Below are 18,741 nucleotides of genomic sequence, written 5' to 3'. Positions count from 1 at the left end.
GATACAGGAATGGCAGGTATTTAGAAGCTTTGCTGTTTGTCTTGAAATAATAATATTAGTAAATACAAGCTGGTAATTTTAAAATGTGTGAAACTGTGTAAAAGCAGAGACATGGAAGTCAAGAATTTATTCACTGCTTTAGTGCATCTTTTAGATACCTTAAATCGTTTAACAAACAGTAATTGAAATTTGTTACGTGCAATAGATAAATATATCTATGATTTTCTTTGAGCCCTAGAACATTACAGCACAGCCTGGTCCCAGCAACCTGCCCCTAGACCGTACCTCTCCCTACAATGAATTTAGCCAGGTTTCTCTTCAATGTAGAAATTGAAGCCACATCCATCACTTGTACTGCTAGCTTGTTCCACACCCTCACCACCCTCTAAGAGAAGAAGTTCACCCTTAAACATTTCACCTTTCACCCCTAACCCATGACCTCTAGTTTTTGTCTCGCCCAACCTTTGTGGAAAAAGCTTGCTTGCATTTACCCTGTCTGTAGCCCTCATAATTTTGTATAGTTGTATCAGATCTCCCCTCATACTCCTGAACTCCAGGGAATAAAGTCCTAGCCTATTCAAACTTTCCCCATAACTCAGATCCTCACATTCTTATGCTGCATGATCTCACACTGACTAGTGATACGAACCTTCAGTCTGGCTGTATTTGTGAGGGAGATAAGTTGGTGTTCTGTCTCTTGATTTTTAGCATCCATTAGGCACACAGATGAGACAGCTTAAGGGCTCCTTGAACAGTCTGCGCAGATTATGTGGTCAAATTGGGAACTTGGCTCATATCAGTGGTGTAGGTGTCAGTTGTGGGTGGCAGCACTCTGTTCATCCCTGAGAGGCCCCAGACAATGTTCACTTTTGTGGAAATTGGTGAATTGCAGTAGCAGGGAGTGGGTGGAGCAGGCAGGCATTTCAAGAGTGCTCCTTGTGATTTTTAGCACACAAGTATGAGGAACCCCGATTGGGCCAAGCGAGACTTTATTGTGAAGGGCCTGATTCCACCATGACTCTAATACCTGCAATCATCATCATTGTTTTTATTTTAGTATGGCTCCCCTGGCTCCAACACTGATCTTACTGGTTCAGAAATTGAAGTAACGCCTTGCTATAAGGATGATATTACTCCCTGTTGAGAACACACATTTCCACAGTTAAACTGTTGGCTTGCATAACATTGAGCAAAATAATTTAGAAAGAGTTTTTCTATTGTGCTGGGATGTTGGCCTGGATTTAATGACCTCATTTACATGTGAGCCTTAACAGTAATCAGTGAGAGCAGACTTTCTTCTCCTTTGCTTCTGGCAGCAGATTCTAATTTCTGCTATAAAAGAGTAATGACCGAGATGTTTTCCTCACCTATACCATCTGGCTGGATGAAAGTTGCCCTCCTCCCCTTCTTACCCCATCCCTGACATATTTAGTTCTTTGCCTGTTCTCCATCTCCCTCTGGTGCTTCCCCCCCCCCCCCCTTCTTTCTCTTAAGGCCTCCCGTCCCATGATCCTTTCCCTTCTCCAGCTCTGTATCACTTTCACCAATCACCTTTCCAGCTCTTAGCTTCATCCCACCCCCTCCGGTCTTCTCCTATCATTTCGCATTTCCCCCTCCCCCCACTACTTTCAAATCTCTTACTATCTCTCCTTTCGGTTAGTCCTGACAAAGGGTCTCGGCCCAAAACGTCGACAGCGCTTCTCCCTATAGACGCTGCCTGGCCTGCTGTGTTCCGCCAGCATTTTGTGTGTGTTGTTGTTTGAATTTCCAGCATCTGCAGATTTCCTCGTGTTTGAAGATGGAATCTTTGTTTTTTGTCTCCCCCACTAGTTGATGTCAAGCGATAAGAGTGTAGCACTCATTGATGAAGTGTGGCTGAAGCCCTTTGCTGGCTAGGGTCAAGCATGGATATTGCGTCTGAGCTGTCTACGCCATACACAAGCCAGGGGCAGTATGATATGGAGAGCAAGCTGTTGCCCATGCAGTTGACGAACCCGAAGAAATGGCAGGGGCTGATGCACTTCGGCGCCGGTGGCTGCTACGTTTTCACATAGGTCCTGTCTGATACTTGCTTGAGTAACTAATCAATTTATCAGAGACAAGGGGCTGTGCTATGAAGTATATCTTGCCAGTTAGTGCATCATTCTGCATTGCAGCATCTGATGCCAGCACTACTGGTGTAAAAAAAAACAACTTGGAACAATTTTTCATCAATCAAGCTTACCTCGTATATTTTTACACTTGTATTATCGATGCAAAAGGAACCCAACCTTCTCTGACACAATATAGGCAGTTAGTATACATCAGCAACTGTCATTCATGGGATTTTAGAATATTAAAGCTAGGATGGAATATTGAGTCTTTCTCAAGCACTGGTGAGACCTCACTTGGAGTACTGTGAGCAGTTTTGGGCTTCTTATCTAAGAAAGGATGTGCTGTCACAGGAGAAGGTTCAAAGGAAACACACAAAAATGATTCCGGGATTGAATGGCTTGTCATATGAAGAGTGTTTGATAGCTCTGAGCATGCACTCACTGGAATTCAGAAGAATGAGGGGTGTCCTCATTGAAAGCTATCGCCTGTTGAAAGGCCTCAGTAGAGTGGATGTGGAGAGGATGCTTCCTATGGTGGGAGTGTAGGACCAGAGGACACAGCCTCAGAGTAGAGGGGCGCCCTTGTAGAACGGAGATGAGGAGGGATTTCTTTAGCCAGACAGTGGTGAATCTGTGGGATTCATTACCAGAGGCAGATGTGGAGGCCAAGTCACTGGCTATATTTAAGGCAGAGGTTGATAGATTCTTGATTGGCCAGGGCATGAAGGGATATGGGGAGAAAACAAGAGATTTGGGCTAAGAGGGAAAATGGATCAGTCATGATGAAACAGCGGAGCAGACTTGATGGGCCAAATGGCCTAATTCTGCTCCTCTATCGTATGGTCTATGGTCTTACGTTCATGGATTTATTCTGGCATATTAAATAATGGAGAACATCTGAAAATGGCCTATTAAAACCAAATACAAAACTTATAGGCATGTGAGCCTGACATGAGTAGCGGGTAAGTTATTGGAAGGTTTTCTATGGAACTGGATGTATAAGTACTTGGATAGACAGGGGCTGATTAGGGAAAGTCAACATGGCTTTGTGTGCGATAGATCATGTCTAACTAATCTCATGGAGCTTTTTGAGGAATTACCAGGAAAATTGATGAAGGCAAGCAGTGGGTAGTGTCTATATGGACTTCACCAAGGCCTTTGACAAGGTCATCTATGAAAGGTTGGTCAAAGAGGTTCATTTGCTTGGCATTACAGAGTAGATTGTAAATTGGATTGTGAGAGAAGCCAGAGAATAGTAGTAGATGGTTACCTCTCTGACTGGATCATAGTGACTAAAAAGAGTGCTGTAGAGTTTGATGCTGGGTCCATCGTTGTTTGTCATCTATATCAACGATTTGGAAGATAATGTGGTAAACAGGATCAGAATCTGTGCAGATGACACCAAGATTCAAGTTCTAGTGGACAGTAAGGATGAGAGATGGAGATGAGAAGTGACCTGATAGAGGTGTATAAGATGATGACAGGCATTGATTGTGTGGATAGTCGGAGGGCTTTTTCCCAGGGCTGAAATGGCTAACATGAGAGAGCACAGTTTTAAGGTGCTTGGAAGTAGGTACAGAGGAGATGTCAGGGGTAAGTTTTTTATGCAGAGAGTGGTGAGTGCGTGGAATGGGCTGCTGGCAACGGTGGTGGAGGCAGATATGATAGGGTCTTTGAATAGACTCCTGGATAGGTACATGGGGCTCAGAAAAATGAAGGACTATGGGTAACCCTATGTAGAAGGGGTGGTTGCAGGGTCAATTTCAACATTTAAGAGAAATTTGGATCGCTACATGGATGGGAGGGCGATAGAGATCTATGGTATGGGTGCAGATCGATGGGACTAGGCAGATTAATGGTTCAGCATGGACTAAATGGGCTGAAGAACCCATTTTTGTGCTGTACTGTCTATGACTCTGTGACTCTAAAGGTGTTGAATTCAGCGTATTTTAATACTTTTGAGTAAATGTTCAAAATTGAAATATCCAATGTTGCAATGATCTCAGCTGTAAACTGTATATGAAACACAAACACACTTAGTCAAAGATGAGTTGAGCGATATTCACGTTGGAAATTAAATGGAACTTTTAAGGCCTGATTGCTTTAACTTTCAAAATAACAGATGGTGAACGAATGAGGGAGAAAGCAACCTGTTAAATGATGGGAAAGGCATTTAGCGTTTAAGTTCCCATCTGGTGTTACCTTCATGAATCTGCTCCGATCTGGGCTTTGACTGTGAAACATATCACATCCTATGATCGTGTAGTATAATTTGTGAAGGCTTTCCGATCGTTACAGTCAAACACGTGGCAGTGTGGCTGAACTAAAGGCCCAGAGCTGAGGTATCAATTACTTTCTGTCCCTGGGTGCTGGAGGGTAGTTGGACAGTGTGCTGCATTTTGTTAATTCTCTCTAACAGCTGCTATACTCTGCTTAAAGGTGGCTTTTTTCAACTAATAGTGGAGCTGGTGTGATAATATTATATAATTTTTTATGATTAAGGTGATGAAATTAAAGAAATTACAAAAGAAATGGTGTAATAATGCTATTGAAGATTCTCATCTCTCTAGATACAGTTAAAATGAGCATTCTGATATTTGAAATTGGGCTTGTGACACTGATGCAGATCAAACAGTATATAGCTATAATTTAGCTTTGCCAAAATGGTGTTGGTCCAACATCTCCCCAGGGGTCCAGCTGGATTAGGTGGTCTCATTTAACTTTTGTTTTGCATCAGCCATAGTTACACTGTAATTATACTTGGCAAGAATTTTGTCCACTATACAATAGGGCAACGATTTGCCTTGAGCTGTGTTCTGCATATTAATTCAGCCATTATGTGGCGCAGTTATCATTTAGCTCCATCTCTTTGATTTTCAGGTGGATGTCACTTCTCAGCCAGTATTGTTTGTTGGCTTTGGTAACATTGGAGCAGGATTCCCAACCTTTTTTATGCCATGGACTCCTACCATTAACCGAGGAGTCTGTGGATCCCAGGTTGGGAATGCCTGCGTTAGAGATATTTTGACCACAGGTGCAGGCAGATAAAGCAGCGTACTACACAAATTGATATGTGTTGTCCCAGGATAATATATCACAGGCCACTCTCTTCATTGGCAGCTTGGAGCAATCAGCATCTCTGATGCTACTTAAAGGCAGCCGGCACATATTCAAATGAAGGTTCAATCGTTAGATAACAGAGAAACTGTTTTAAATTCAGGAGGTTTGCAGCAAGTAGAGAGGTGTTTTGGAATGCTCTTTAGAGTACTGATGTGGGTTTGGAAGAGTTAAGTCCTGTTCCCTCAGGGACAACAGCTTTTTCAGGTAACAGTTCCACAGTCAATGGCATATGGGAGGTTAGTCCAGATTGTAATGGTAATACTTCAGGAAATTCATTGTCTTCAAAGATGCCAAAATAACCACTCTTCTTCCTTATGTCCTGTACACAGCTCATTTCTCCCAGCCTACTCATCTTTTCAGCTTCCTCAAATGCACCACAATTCACATTACCTTTGGCTGAGACCCTTGTCTAACACTTCCCCATCCCCCAGTCTCATCTTATACACTCTCTCCTGACAAAGTGCTCCTCGACACATGCGCAAATTCAGGCACATGGTCATTTACTGTATCTGGTGCTCCCATTGTGGCCTCCTCTACATCAATGAGACCTGACGTACTGTACACTGGGGGTCCACTTTGTCGAGTCCCTTCGCTCAGTCAGTGACAGGTAGGAATTCCAGGAGGACACCCATTTTAATTCTACTTCCCATTCACATGTTGGTCCATGGCCTCCCACGATGAGGCTGCTCTCAGGATTCTGTCTGGGTAGCCAATGTGACTGTATGAACATTGATGCATGAACACTCCCCCATTCTTTTTTTTTTCAATTCTCCATTCTGGCACCCCTCCTACCCCTTCTCTTCTGCTCATCTGCCTATCAATTCTCTCTGGTGCCCCGCCTCCTTCCCTTTCTCCTGTGGTCCACTCCCGTCTCCTATCAGATTCCTGCTTCTTCAGCCCTTAACCTTTTCCACCTATCACCTCCCAGCTTCTCACTTCATCCCTCCCTCCCCCAACCACCCACCTCCTCCTCATCTTGTTTCACCTATCACCTGTCACCTGTACTCCTTCTCCTCCCCCACCTACTTTCCCCTTTCCCGTCCTGATGAACGGTCTCAGTCTGAAATGCTGACTGTTTATTCCTCTCCACCAGTACTGTCTGACCTGCTGAATTCCTTTAGCATTTTTTGTGTGTTAAATTGTTGCGGGGTGGTGGGGTGGAGATGCGTCTCTACCAAGGAGGTGTAAGGTGCTCCTTCCCTCCACTAGCCTGGGCAAGGTGTAGCACCTGCTTATCCCCCCGATCAGAGTCACATGAAACCATGGGGAGCAGGTGGTGGATGGTCGTATGAGCAGCTGGTGCATATCACAAGTTCAGGTTATGTGACCCCAGGCAGACAATCTCTGAAGAGTATTGATAGTGACACTATCACCTAAAGACACTACCCAGAAGAAGGCAAACCACTTCTGTAGAAAAATTTGCCAAAAACAATCATGGTCGCGCAAAGACTATGATCACCCATGTCATACGACAGCACATAATGAATGGATATTGTTAAGACTGATAAAAGCATATTCCATCCTTTTTTGGAGAAGAAAGCTACCGTCAACAGTGAACGGTCAGAAGCTGGTCTCACCTCTGCAATTGCTAACTCTCAATGAAGTGTACCAGGCTGGAATAGAGTATGGTTCTGGTTATGGCCACACAACTCGGTTTCCTCTGTTACATCTATCGCATCCCCCATTCCATGCATAATAAACTGCAGATTGCCAAGTCTCCAATAAATTTGTAATCCAATGATTTTACCTTTGAGAACAAATGTCCTGTGCTAACTTAGGAAGGATGCTTTGCATATGGTGAAGCTGATCAGTTAATAAGCCTCACTGGAATCAGTGTGGAAGCTGCATACAGGAAATCATGCCCCAGAGATGCTTAAGTTATTGAAGCAAATCCACAAAGTTAATTCTGTTGTGCCCTAGAGTATGAAGGAAATGATAAAGTAAATAGACTTCTGGCTTTGCAAGTGGGTGAGAAATTGTTACTGCCATTTGTGGATGAAATGAAAGATACAAGACAGCCCCCCCCCCCCTCAATTTGTAATGACTAGAGTGCGCAACAATCTTGTGCTGTACAATTATTTTTGCTCAGTGACAACAATATGACAACAGTGGAAGTAAATCTCAAGCGATTCTAAGGATAATTCTAAGGATTTCATCGTAGCTGCACATTCCTGACCTCATAAGTTCCTGGTGTAGAAGTTTCTACTGTTTCATTAAGCCATTCCACTTTAAATGAACAAGCAGTTCTCTTGCGCTTCACGCCCTTTGTTTCTTTGGAATTCAACATAGTGAATCAATAACTTCATCAATAAAAACAGTGTAAATAAGCCAGAGCTAAAATCTCATCACAAACTCCATACTGTCAACACCATCCGCATCAGAATCCGGAAAAGGAAATGTGATTGTGTATGATTGTGAAACATACTTAGCAAGAGAATGAGGTAGAGGGTAATAATCTATCGTGCACAGTTTAAACTCCTTTGTGCACTAGTAGTAAAAGATGCACACACACACACACACACACACACACACACACACACACACACACACACACACACACACACACACACACACACACACACACACACACACTAGAAGCAACATTGTGCGAGTGTGAATCTATGCTGAAGGAATCTATCATGATAGAAGTATTACTGTGCCACAGTTACCAGTGATGGAAGAATGCAGAGTTACCAGGTCGGTGTGCAACTCGGATCTGGTTCCCATGAGTCCGCTTTAGATCTCAGCACTCTATTCGATGCCCTTAAACTCCTAATCCATAATCCAGAGTGTTTTGCCACTTGAATCTCACTTCACAATTGTCCACAGCTTGGAGTTTGTTGGGTGGGTGAGCATTTCTGACTGTTTCAGCAAGTCTTCCCACATCTGCTTTTTCCAGGTAGTTTCACATCAGCTAAAGGGCATTGAAACCATTGGCATTTCTCTATAAAGGAGTTATGCCAGGAGGATTTGGGCTTCCCCTTGATATCAGCTAAGTCTGAGAAAATGAATGAAGGAAGAAGTGTGAGGTGGTACACTTTGGAAGGACAAAATCCAAGGCAGAGTACAAAGTAAATGGCAGGATACTTGGTAGTGTGGAGGAGCAGAGGGATCTGGGGGTACATGTCCACAGATCCCTGAAATTTGCCTCACAGGTAGATAGGGTAGTTAAGAAAGCTTATGGGGTGTTAGCTTTCATAAGTCGAGGGATAGAGTTTAAGAGACGCGATGTAATAATGCAGCTCTATAAAACTCTAGTTAGGCCACACTTGGAGTACTGTGTCCAGTTCTGGTCGCCTCACTATAGGAAGGATGTGGAAGCATTGGAAAGGGTACAGAGGAGATTTACCAGGATGCTGCCTGGTTTAGAGAGTATGGATTATGATCAGAGATTAAGGGAGTTAGGGCTTTACTCTTTGGAGAGAAGGAGGATGAGAGGAGACATGATAGAGGTGTACAAGATATTAAGAGGAATAGACAGAGTGGACAGCCAGCGCCTCTTCCCCAGGGCACCACTGCTCAGTACAAGAGGACATGGCTTTAAGTTAAGGGGAGGGAAGTTCAAGGGGGATATTAGAGGAAGGTTTTTCACTCAGAGAGTGGTTGGTGCGTGGAATGCACTGCCTGAGTCAGTGGCGGAGGCAGACACACTAGTGAAGTTTAAGAGACTACTAGACAGGTATATGGAGGAATTTAAGGTGGGGGTTATATGTGAGGCAGGGTTTGAGGGTCAGCACAACATTGTGGGCCGAAGGGCCTGTAATGTGCTGTACTATTCTATGTTCTATGAATCCAGAGCAATGCAAAGGAACAGACTAGGGAGGAAGAGGAGGATAGCAATAAAGTGCTCTCAGCCAGATACAGTATCTGCCCAATTCTTCACATTTGCCTCTTTCTAGATTTCTGGGAAATAAATAACTATGTGCGAGATAAACTTCAGTGAGGTGGCATCACAAATATGGGGTTCTGTGGATGCTGGAAATCCAAAGCAACGCATACAAAATGCTGGAGGAACTCAGCAGGCCAGGTAGCATCTATCCATTCCAACATGTCAGTCCTTGCCCTTCTCTACTGCCACAATGAGGCCACACTCAGGTTGGAGGAGCAACACTTTATATTCCATCTAGGTAGCCTCCAACCTGATGGCATGAACATCAATTTCTTGAAATTCCAGTAATGCCCAGTACCCCCCCCTTCATGATTCCCCATGCCTGTTTCCCTCTCTCCCCCCTATCTCCTTACCTGCCTATTACCTCCCTCTGATGCTCCTCTCCCTTCCCTTTCTTCCATGGTCTACTGTCCTCTCCTATCAGAATCTCCCTTCTCAGCCCTTTATCTTCTCACTAATCACCTTCCAAGCTCTTTACTTCACCCCTCCCCCTCTCCCAGTTTCACCTACCACCTGCCATCTTGTACTGCTTCTTCCCCTCTCTCTATTTTCCTATTCTGGCTTCTTCCCCCTTCCTTTCCAGTCCTGTCGAAGGGTCTCAGCTTGAAACGTTGACTGTTCGTTCTTTTCCATAGATGCTTTCTGGCCTGCTGAGTTCCTCCAGCATTTTGTGTGTGTTGCTTCAGAGAAGTGATATTGTCTGGGGTTAGTGGTAACATGTCAATAACACGCTAATGCCTATTTTAAAATGTATGTCTCTTGTAATTGGTGTAGGTCAGTGCTTATGTGTAAACATAGAGCCTCAAACAAGAGAGAGAGAATCAGCAATTGCATTTGTGGGTCTTCATTAGCATCAGTTTCAGTGTATACCGATCTCGAGTTCCCACCTACTTGAAGGCAAGGCTCATCATAGTTGAAACAGTCAATCTTCCCAATTAATACCTTCTCTTCATATGGATAAAGAAAGTTGAGAAGATTTTCTGCCAGTGGTATGTGAGTGGAAATATGCTAATTGAAGATTATTTAATGTAATTTCCAGTGCTGGTGGCGCAGTGACATCAGCGCCGGACTCCGGAGCGAAGGTTCCCGAGTTCGAATCCTGTCGGGCCGCTCCCGGACACGCTTTCCATACGCGCCGGGCTGAGTGTCGAGCTCGCAACTCAGCCTCATAAAAAAAAACAACTGCGCTGTGAGAAGCACGTGGGGGACCACTCACAGAATCTTTCCTCCAAGACAACCACTTGAAAAAAGATAAGTGGTCACCGAGGCTCTGGCAGAGTATGGCACACAAAAAAAATGTGTAAAGAAGAATGAAATAATCGTTACTCAGGTGCAATTATTTTGTTCTGGATTTGGTGCAGCGCAAAAAATACCCACTATAACATAAAGAATAAAATAAAATACACAAGATAGCTTATAATAATAGTGGACATCACAAATAAAGCCATCCCAACCATTGAGCAAATCTACATGAAAAGCAGCACCCATCATCAATGATCCTCAGCACCCGGGCAATGTTCTTTTTTTCACTGCTGCCATCAGTTAGAGGGTACAAGATCCCGAAGACTCTCGCCAACCGGTTCAAGAACAGTTACAGCCCCTCAACCATCAGGCTCCTGAATAAAAGAGGATAACGACACTCATCTATTGAGATTCCTTCAACCAATTATCTCACTTTAAGTACTCATTATCTTGTTATTTCATGCGCTAGTTATTTATTGCTATTTATTTATACTTGCATTTGCACAGTTTGTTGACTTCTATGGTCTTGCTCTTTCATTGATCCCATTTGCAGTTACCATTCTATAGACTTGCTGAGTATGCCTGCAGGAAAAAGAATCTCAGGGTTGTGTGTGGTGACATGTATATACCCTGATGATAAATTTTACATTGAACTTTGAAATATTGGTACTAGAGTCAAAATACTTCCAGTCCTAAAGGGAAGGGCCATTAGGAGTATTTAGCATGACAACAGAGAATTTATCTTCTACTTAATCAAACCATCTTTCACCTGTCAGCAACGTAATGGGTTATTTGTACCTGAATTAGCTAGCAGTTGGTGAAGAACACAATGAAAAATACCTTGCCTGGTCAGACAAGTACATGAAGCACGGTAAGCACATCTTGCAAAGGTGAAATAGGATTGTAATGTTTGGCAATGTTGACAGATCACACGATGTATTGCAAGCCCCAGTAAGCACAGTGCTTAGGTACACTGGATTTCTGTAAAAAAAAGCTGCATGACAGATCATGTCTTATCAGAGAGCATGGTCTAATGACTTTGCCATGCTACGTAATTAGGATCCCGAGGAGAAGGCTGCAAATGTGACAGTCCAGGAACAACATTTTCAGTATGAGAAATCAATTTTGAAAATCCTACCTTAGAACTCACAGAGCTTGGAGGATCCTGTTTTCTGCCTACCCTCAATGTATAATTATCAACCTAATATAGTGTAGATAAATGGTGACAATAATTGGTGTCAAGCTCGAAGAAAAAGCATGAGAAACTTAAAGAGTGAGCATTAATTCCCTACGGGAGATGACAACATCCCATTTATCTCTGAAACAGTCTGTGTATATACTGCAATCATAAGAAGGATTTGCGAGGAGCATGTCAAGCACCTGACAACCCATGGCAAAGCACTGAACAATGGCAGCCAGGTATTCAATTTAACTGTGCTCGCTAACAGTTTCTTCTGATAACGATAGAGTATTCTTCTTTCTGGTACAAGGAATGAGAGCTGCAAAGGAAGAGCTAAAATGGTCGTGTAAAAAAAAAATGACAAAAGGGATGTTTAGGCATATTATCCCAGGACGCCATTAGGAATGAATAAGTTATTGGGGCGGCACAGTATCGTAGTGGTTAGCACAATACTTCGCAGTACCTGTGACCTGGGTTCAATTCCCACCGCTCCCTGTGAGGAGTTTGTACATTCTCGTTCTGACCTTGTGGGTTTCCTCCAGGTGTGCCACTTTCCTTCCACAGTCCAAAAAAGGACCAGTTGGTAGGTTATTCAGCCATTGTACATTGTCCCATGATTAGGCTGGGATTAAATTGGGGTGGTTGCTGAGCGACACGGCTTGAAGGGCCGGAGGGCCTATTCCACTTTGTGCCTCAATAAGTAAATACAAACTTTGATAGGAAGTGAATTAGACTGAAGGATAGGGAACCATAAGCATATTCAACAAGTTGACCTTACAGAGTATAGTGAGCTGAGAGAAAAGCAGGCTTGTCAAGAATTGTGCAACATTTTTTGTTCATCTTTCTGTCCTGGAACAATCATTAAAACTGTGATTGGAGTTAGTTATTGTACTCTCTTCAGTGGAAATGAATGGCCTACGATACTTCTTAAGAAAGAAGAGTGCAAAGGGATCATGTCTAATAAGACATTTGGTAAGTCTTCCCATTTGTCATTAAGTTAGTTTACTTCTGTGCTTCTCCACATTAAGGTGAAGCACTTTGATTTTGATATATTCTCATCGGCATGACGCCAACAGGCTCAATAAACTGATTAGAAAGGCTGGCTCTCTTATAGGAGTCAAACTGGACACGCTGGAGGCTCGGGTGGAACAAAGGACCTTACAGAAAATCCTGGCAATTCTGGACAATGTTTCTCACCCTCTGCATGCCACCTTGGCTGAACAGAGGAGTGCTTTTACTAATAGACCAAGACAACAGTGCTGCTCCAAAGAGCACTATATGAGATCATTTTTTCCCTCGGCCATTAGGCTCTATAATGAGTCAACCTATAGCTAGGGAAGTGATGACCTCTCCTGTTAGACTCTTTTGAGGTAATTATTTTTTAATCTTTTTTACTTCTCTTCTAATATTTATATCTGTGTGCTTGTAACGCTACTGTGACACAGTAATTTCCTTTGGGATCAATAAAGTATCTATCTATCTAGTTCTGATGTGAAGCAAGAACAGGGGAAACAAAAGATTGGGGAAATCATGCATGTAGTTTGTTCACTGCAAACCTCAAAGGGACCATCTCGTAAACCTTTCCAAGTTGCATGAAGCATTACAGTGGAGCTCTTCCAGGGCATTTAAGGACGTACTGTCTATCTGCTGTTATTAAAACAATCTATTCAATTTCAAAGTAAATTTATTATCGAAGTACATATATGTCACCATGTACATTTTCTTGTGCGAATTCACAGTAAATACAAGAAGCATAATAGAATCAATTAAATACCGTACCCAGCAGGATGGACAACTAGTGGGCAAAAGAGAACAAAAATGTGCAGATACGAAAGGAAAGGAAAATATAATAACATTAATAATACTAATAATTCTCCACAATTTCCATAATTCTCCACCTTCTTCCTAGCCCATTTCCCTTCAGCCTATCACTTCCCAGCTCTCTACTTCATCCATCCCCCCACTTCTTATCCCCCCTCGACCATCCCATGTTACTTCACTCCTGATGAAGGGTTTTGGCCCGAAACGTCGTCACTACCTCCTCCCATAGATGCTGTCTGGCCTGCTGAGTTCTGCCAGCATTTTGTGTTTTTAATAATACTAATAACTGTTTCCCAGAAACAGAGGTGTTCCTTTTGACTATACAGGGCAAGGTGGTTAACACAAAAAATTATCAAAAATACAAAAGACCAACTAATTCAAGATCATACATGTAGAAATTGCTGAGAAAAACCGGAAATAATCCAACTCATTACAGGATCCTGTAGCAGTTTAACACAATCTGATTACTTACACAGGAACAATCAACTGGAAAACATCATTCTCTAAAATCTTGCTTTAAAATACAAACTGAAAAATGAAATCATACCTTACTATAAATACAGTCCTGATCCAATATTAGAGTCTTAGCCCTACTAATTATATTACGACTGATCAGTTATTACGGGTAGGACAATCCATAATAACCGTCGGATATAATAATGCAGGATAAACTAGCAAGAACAATTTACTTAATATAGCCATTCCAAACACACATAGCTTAAAAATCAGCAAGTGAAAAACACCAGAAATATGCTGAACTAAAAGAGGAAATTGAAAGACTTTGGAACATGAACAAGGTATACATTGTCCCAGTAATAATATCTACAACTGATATCACCCCAAAGGCGCTACACAATAGCATTAAACAGTTAGGGTTACACAGCAGTATCTATGTAAATCTTCAGGAATCCACAATACTAAGCACCAGTAAATTGATTTAATTAATATTATTAGTTTTATCTGTTTTATTTCACCAACCATATGTTTGGTGAATTCATAGGCTTCTGATCTGGTGCAGTAGAGTGCTTGTTTTTAATGAAAGGGGGTCATGTAAAGTTATAGCCATTGTTTCCAAATAACTCTGCAGGATAATCAAAGGAGAAAATTAAAGATGTCTTGATTATCATCAGTCAAAACTCTGCAAATTCAGGGGTGGTACCCTAGTAATGGATAATTGCAATGTAACACATACAAACAAAAGGGAAATGGGAAAAATCCAGTAATTACGTTCAAATAATTTAATCTTGGTAATAGGCAAAGCTCTTGAAACAATTGAATTGGCAGTCACAAGGATGACTGTTGATTGATTACAGCAGGGTTCCCAACTTTTTTATGCCATAACCCCTATCATTAACTGAGGGGTCTGTGAACCCCACGTTAGGAATCCCTATACTAGAGAAAGCCAACATTGGATTTGTTAAAGGACAGCCATTCCTAACAGACATGATAAAGTACATTAATGAGGTTACAAGGCTGTTTGATGAGGAAAATCTGGATGAAAAGAAATATATTTCTTGGTGTTTATCTGGTGGAGAATCTCACCTGGTCCCTCAACACCAGCTCCATAGCAAAGAAAGCACAGCAGCGTCTCTACTTTCTGCGAAGGCTGAGGAAAGTCCATCTCCCACCCCCTATCCTCATCACATTCTACAGGGGTTGTATTGAGAGCACCCTGAGCAGCTGCATCACTGCCTGGTTCGGAAACTGCACCATCTCGCATCGCAAGACCTTGCAGCAGATAGTGAGGTCAGCTGTGAAGATCATCAGGGTCTCTCTTCCCACCATTACAGACATTTACACTACACGCTGCATCAGCAAAGCAAACAGCATTATGAAGGACCCCACGCACCCCTCATACAAACTCTTCTCCCTCCTGCCATCTGGGAAAAGGTACCGAAGCATTCGCGCTCTCACGACCAGACTTTCTAATGGTTTCTTCCCCCAGGCTATCAGACTCCTCAATACCCAGAGTCTGGACTGACAGCAACTTACTGCCCTCTGCTGTGCTTATTGTCTTGTTTATTATTTATTGTAATGCCTGCACTGTTTTGTGCACTTTTTGCAGTCCTGGGTAGGTCTGTAGTCTAGTGTACTTCTTTGTGTTGTTTTACATAGTTCAGTGTAGTTTTTGTATTGTTTCATGCAGCACCATGGTCCTAAAAAACGTTGTCTCATTTTTACTGTGTACTGTGCCAGCAGTTATAGTCGAAATGACAATAAAATGTGACTTGAACTTGAACTTGATATGGGTTTGCAAAAGGTGTTGATTAATGTATCAGATAAGAAGGTTGTCATCATGATTGAAGGTTATAGGATATAAAGGAACTTCAGCAACATTGATAGAATGTTGGTTAAGTGCCAAGAAGCAGAGGGCTGCAATAAATGATAATCTTTCATACTGGAGCAAAATGTACAGCTTTAGTTATCTATGGAATTGGTAAGAGCCCATTTGGAGTGCTGTGTTAGTCTCCTTATTTATGGAAGGAATAAATGTATTGGAAGTAGTTTGGAGAAGGCTTGCAAAACTAATATTTGGAATGCATGAATTTTCTTATGAGGAAATGTTAAACAGACCAAACTTCCATCCACAGGAACATAAAAAGTGAGAGGGGCACTTGATTGAAACATAGATATTAAGAGGTTTTGTCATGGTGAGTGCAGAGAGAATCTTTCCTCTTATGGAAGAACTAAGAACTTGGGGTCACCAATGAAAATGAAGAGGTTTTCCATGTAAGTCAGAGATTTACCATTGTGTTTCTCCAAGGTCGGTTGAACAATTTCAAAGCAGAGACAGATAGATTCTTCAAAACAGGGTGAAGGGTTGCCAGAAACAGGTGGGATTAAGGAGTTAAGGCTACAATCAGATCAGCCATGATGTTATTGCATGGCAGAGTAGGCTCCAAGGTCAAGAGGCCATCTTCAGTTCCAAGCCTAAATGTTCATATGGATAATGGATATAATTAATAGAGGTAGAATGTGAAAGAGAAAATAGATCATGATGGATATTTATAAAACATTGGTTCAGACACTATTTGAATATGGAGTTTCAGGCACTACCCTTTAGGAAAAATGTGAATGATTTGGAGGAGGTGCAGAGGAATTTTACCAAAATTATTCTAGGGATGTGGAACTTATATTAGGTGGACTGAACAGAACAGTTTGCAAGTACCTTTGATAGTGGTATTTTAAATCATGAAAGGTACAGACAGTGTAGATGGAGAGAAACTGTTCCCGTTGATGAAGGGGTTAACACAAGAGAACATAGAATGAAAAGAATCCAAAAGTCGCTAAGGCAAAATGTTTTTTTCTACACAGCACATAGTTGGTTCTGAACTGTATTGATGAGGTATTTCTGGAGGCAAATGTAATTATTGTGTTCGATAGGAAGCTGGTTAAGTATTTGAAAAGAAAGTATTTGCAAGTATTTAGGGAGAGGGCAAGGTGGTGAGACATGCTGAATTGCTCTTACATGGAGCTGCTATGAATTTAGTAGGTTGCATTTCCTTCCTCCATTTGTAAATATCATGTAATTCAGTTGCTGGCAAAAGGAAAGATGTAAATGGACAATCCTACGAGTAAGTCAAATATGTTCTATAGTTCCATTTAATATCAGAGAATGCATACAATATTAACCTGAAATTCTTAATACAGCATATTAATTTTTAATGTATCAAAATCAATGGGCAAGGGAAATGGCATAATATTTATATTTGCAGTGAAAGTTTCTAATTATGAAATAGTACCAGACACAATAAGGATTTTTTGGTACAGAATCTATCAGATGATATTCGGTGCAGTGCACAAAAGGAAGAAAATTACTGCTTTCATCCTTGGCTTTGTCACCTTGATTAAAGCTATTCATTGAAACTTAGAGTTAATCTTGGTTTTCTTTACCATGCTTTTGATTTGCTGTTTCATTCCCCTTATGGTTACTGTGCAAATCAGGGAGCTTCAATATTTTATTTTAAATTAGAAAAGGCCAGAAGTGAATTACTGTGGGTTGGGGAGATCTGGAATGTAAATGAGAAAACGTGGATATTTGCAGCAGGTGAGGCATCTGTGTAAAGAAAGAGTCACTGTTTCGGGCTTATGGCTGGTTCTGATGAAAGGTCTCTAGCCTGAAGCACTAACTGCAGCTATCGAATACTTGTAGCATTTTCCGAGCAGCAGCAAGTCTGGGAAAACTCTTTTCTCTGTGTCGGTGATAACCATGCTTTAATTCTTGTGCACATTTACTTTGACCATTAATCCGTTGCAAATAGTACTTTTTTTTTGTTTATTTGGGTCTAAAATTCCGTTCAGAAATTAATTAGTTGCACGATTTGCTCAGCAGTGGAGCCATTAATGGATTTTAATGAATCAATATTGACCAACTCTAATCTCTCATTACTGACCTAGTAAGGGAATGTAGAAAGGAAACTGATCGCATTCAGGCTTTAGCATCTTACTGAAGAGAAATTCTAAAGTAAAGCACACATCCAGTTGCTCATTTTGTGTAATAGCTGGTGTACAGCACATTTGAGTTTACCATCAGATTTCTGAATGGACATTGAACCCATGAACACAACCTGACTAATTTGTTTTGCACTACTTATTTAATTTAACTGTTTTATATATACATACATCCTTACTGTAATGCACAGTTTTTATTATTATGTATTACAATATACTGCTGCTGCACAACAGCAAATTTCATGACAAATGCCAGTGATGTTAAACATGATTCTGATTCTGAACTAAGAGTCATTTTTAATTTCATGCTACAATTTGTTTATTAATCTGTAAGTACTTCAAATACTTCTATTAATTGTTCCTTATTAATGAGGAAGGTAGATAGCTTCTTGAGTGTATGAGACTTCATTAGTACATTGAGTTAAGTGCCTAAAGTTAGTGCTACACTAATATTTTCACTTCTTATATAACACTTTCACATATTCGTGAGGTCCCAAAAGCACCATAGTCAATTAAGCAGTTTTTGAACTGTATCATCATTGGGATTTTAACCATCTTATATCCATTGAAAACATACGTTGCATCTGTGGAGTGAGAAATGGAGTTGATGTTTTGATGTGAGAGACGGAAGCGGAGTTGACATTTTAGCTGGATGACCTGTCATCCAAGCTAGAGAGAAACAGCAATCAAAATTTATAAGTAAGGGGTGGACTGCAAGAACTGAGAATGTCTACGACAAGGTGGAAACCACGTGAGACTGAAGCCTCAAGCATTAGTGGTGCCAGCTGAGGGAGTGGAGAAAGCTTGTTAATTGCAACCAGGCAGTCCAGAGGAGATGGAACGAGACAGAGATGAATGAGAACAGAGGAGAGACAGAATGTTGGTATTGTGAGGTACAAAATGTTACAGCAGCTGGAAGTTTGAAGCAGAAGAACGCTGAAATT

General features: G+C 41.5%; 1 long non-coding RNA gene across 1 annotated transcript in view; it reads left to right on the top strand.

Moving 5' to 3' along the window:
• Positions 1-18,741, top strand: part of LOC140741755 (uncharacterized) — a 36,811-nt gene that overhangs the window by 11,997 nt on the left and 6,073 nt on the right. The window lies entirely within an intron of this gene.

This window comes from Hemitrygon akajei, chromosome 19 (assembly GCF_048418815.1).
Source record: "Hemitrygon akajei chromosome 19, sHemAka1.3, whole genome shotgun sequence".
In the NCBI taxonomy this organism is placed as follows: Eukaryota; Metazoa; Chordata; class Chondrichthyes; order Myliobatiformes; family Dasyatidae; genus Hemitrygon; species Hemitrygon akajei.
The sequence above is the reverse complement of the archived record's forward strand: the minus strand, read 5'-3'. Positions and strand labels throughout refer to the sequence as shown.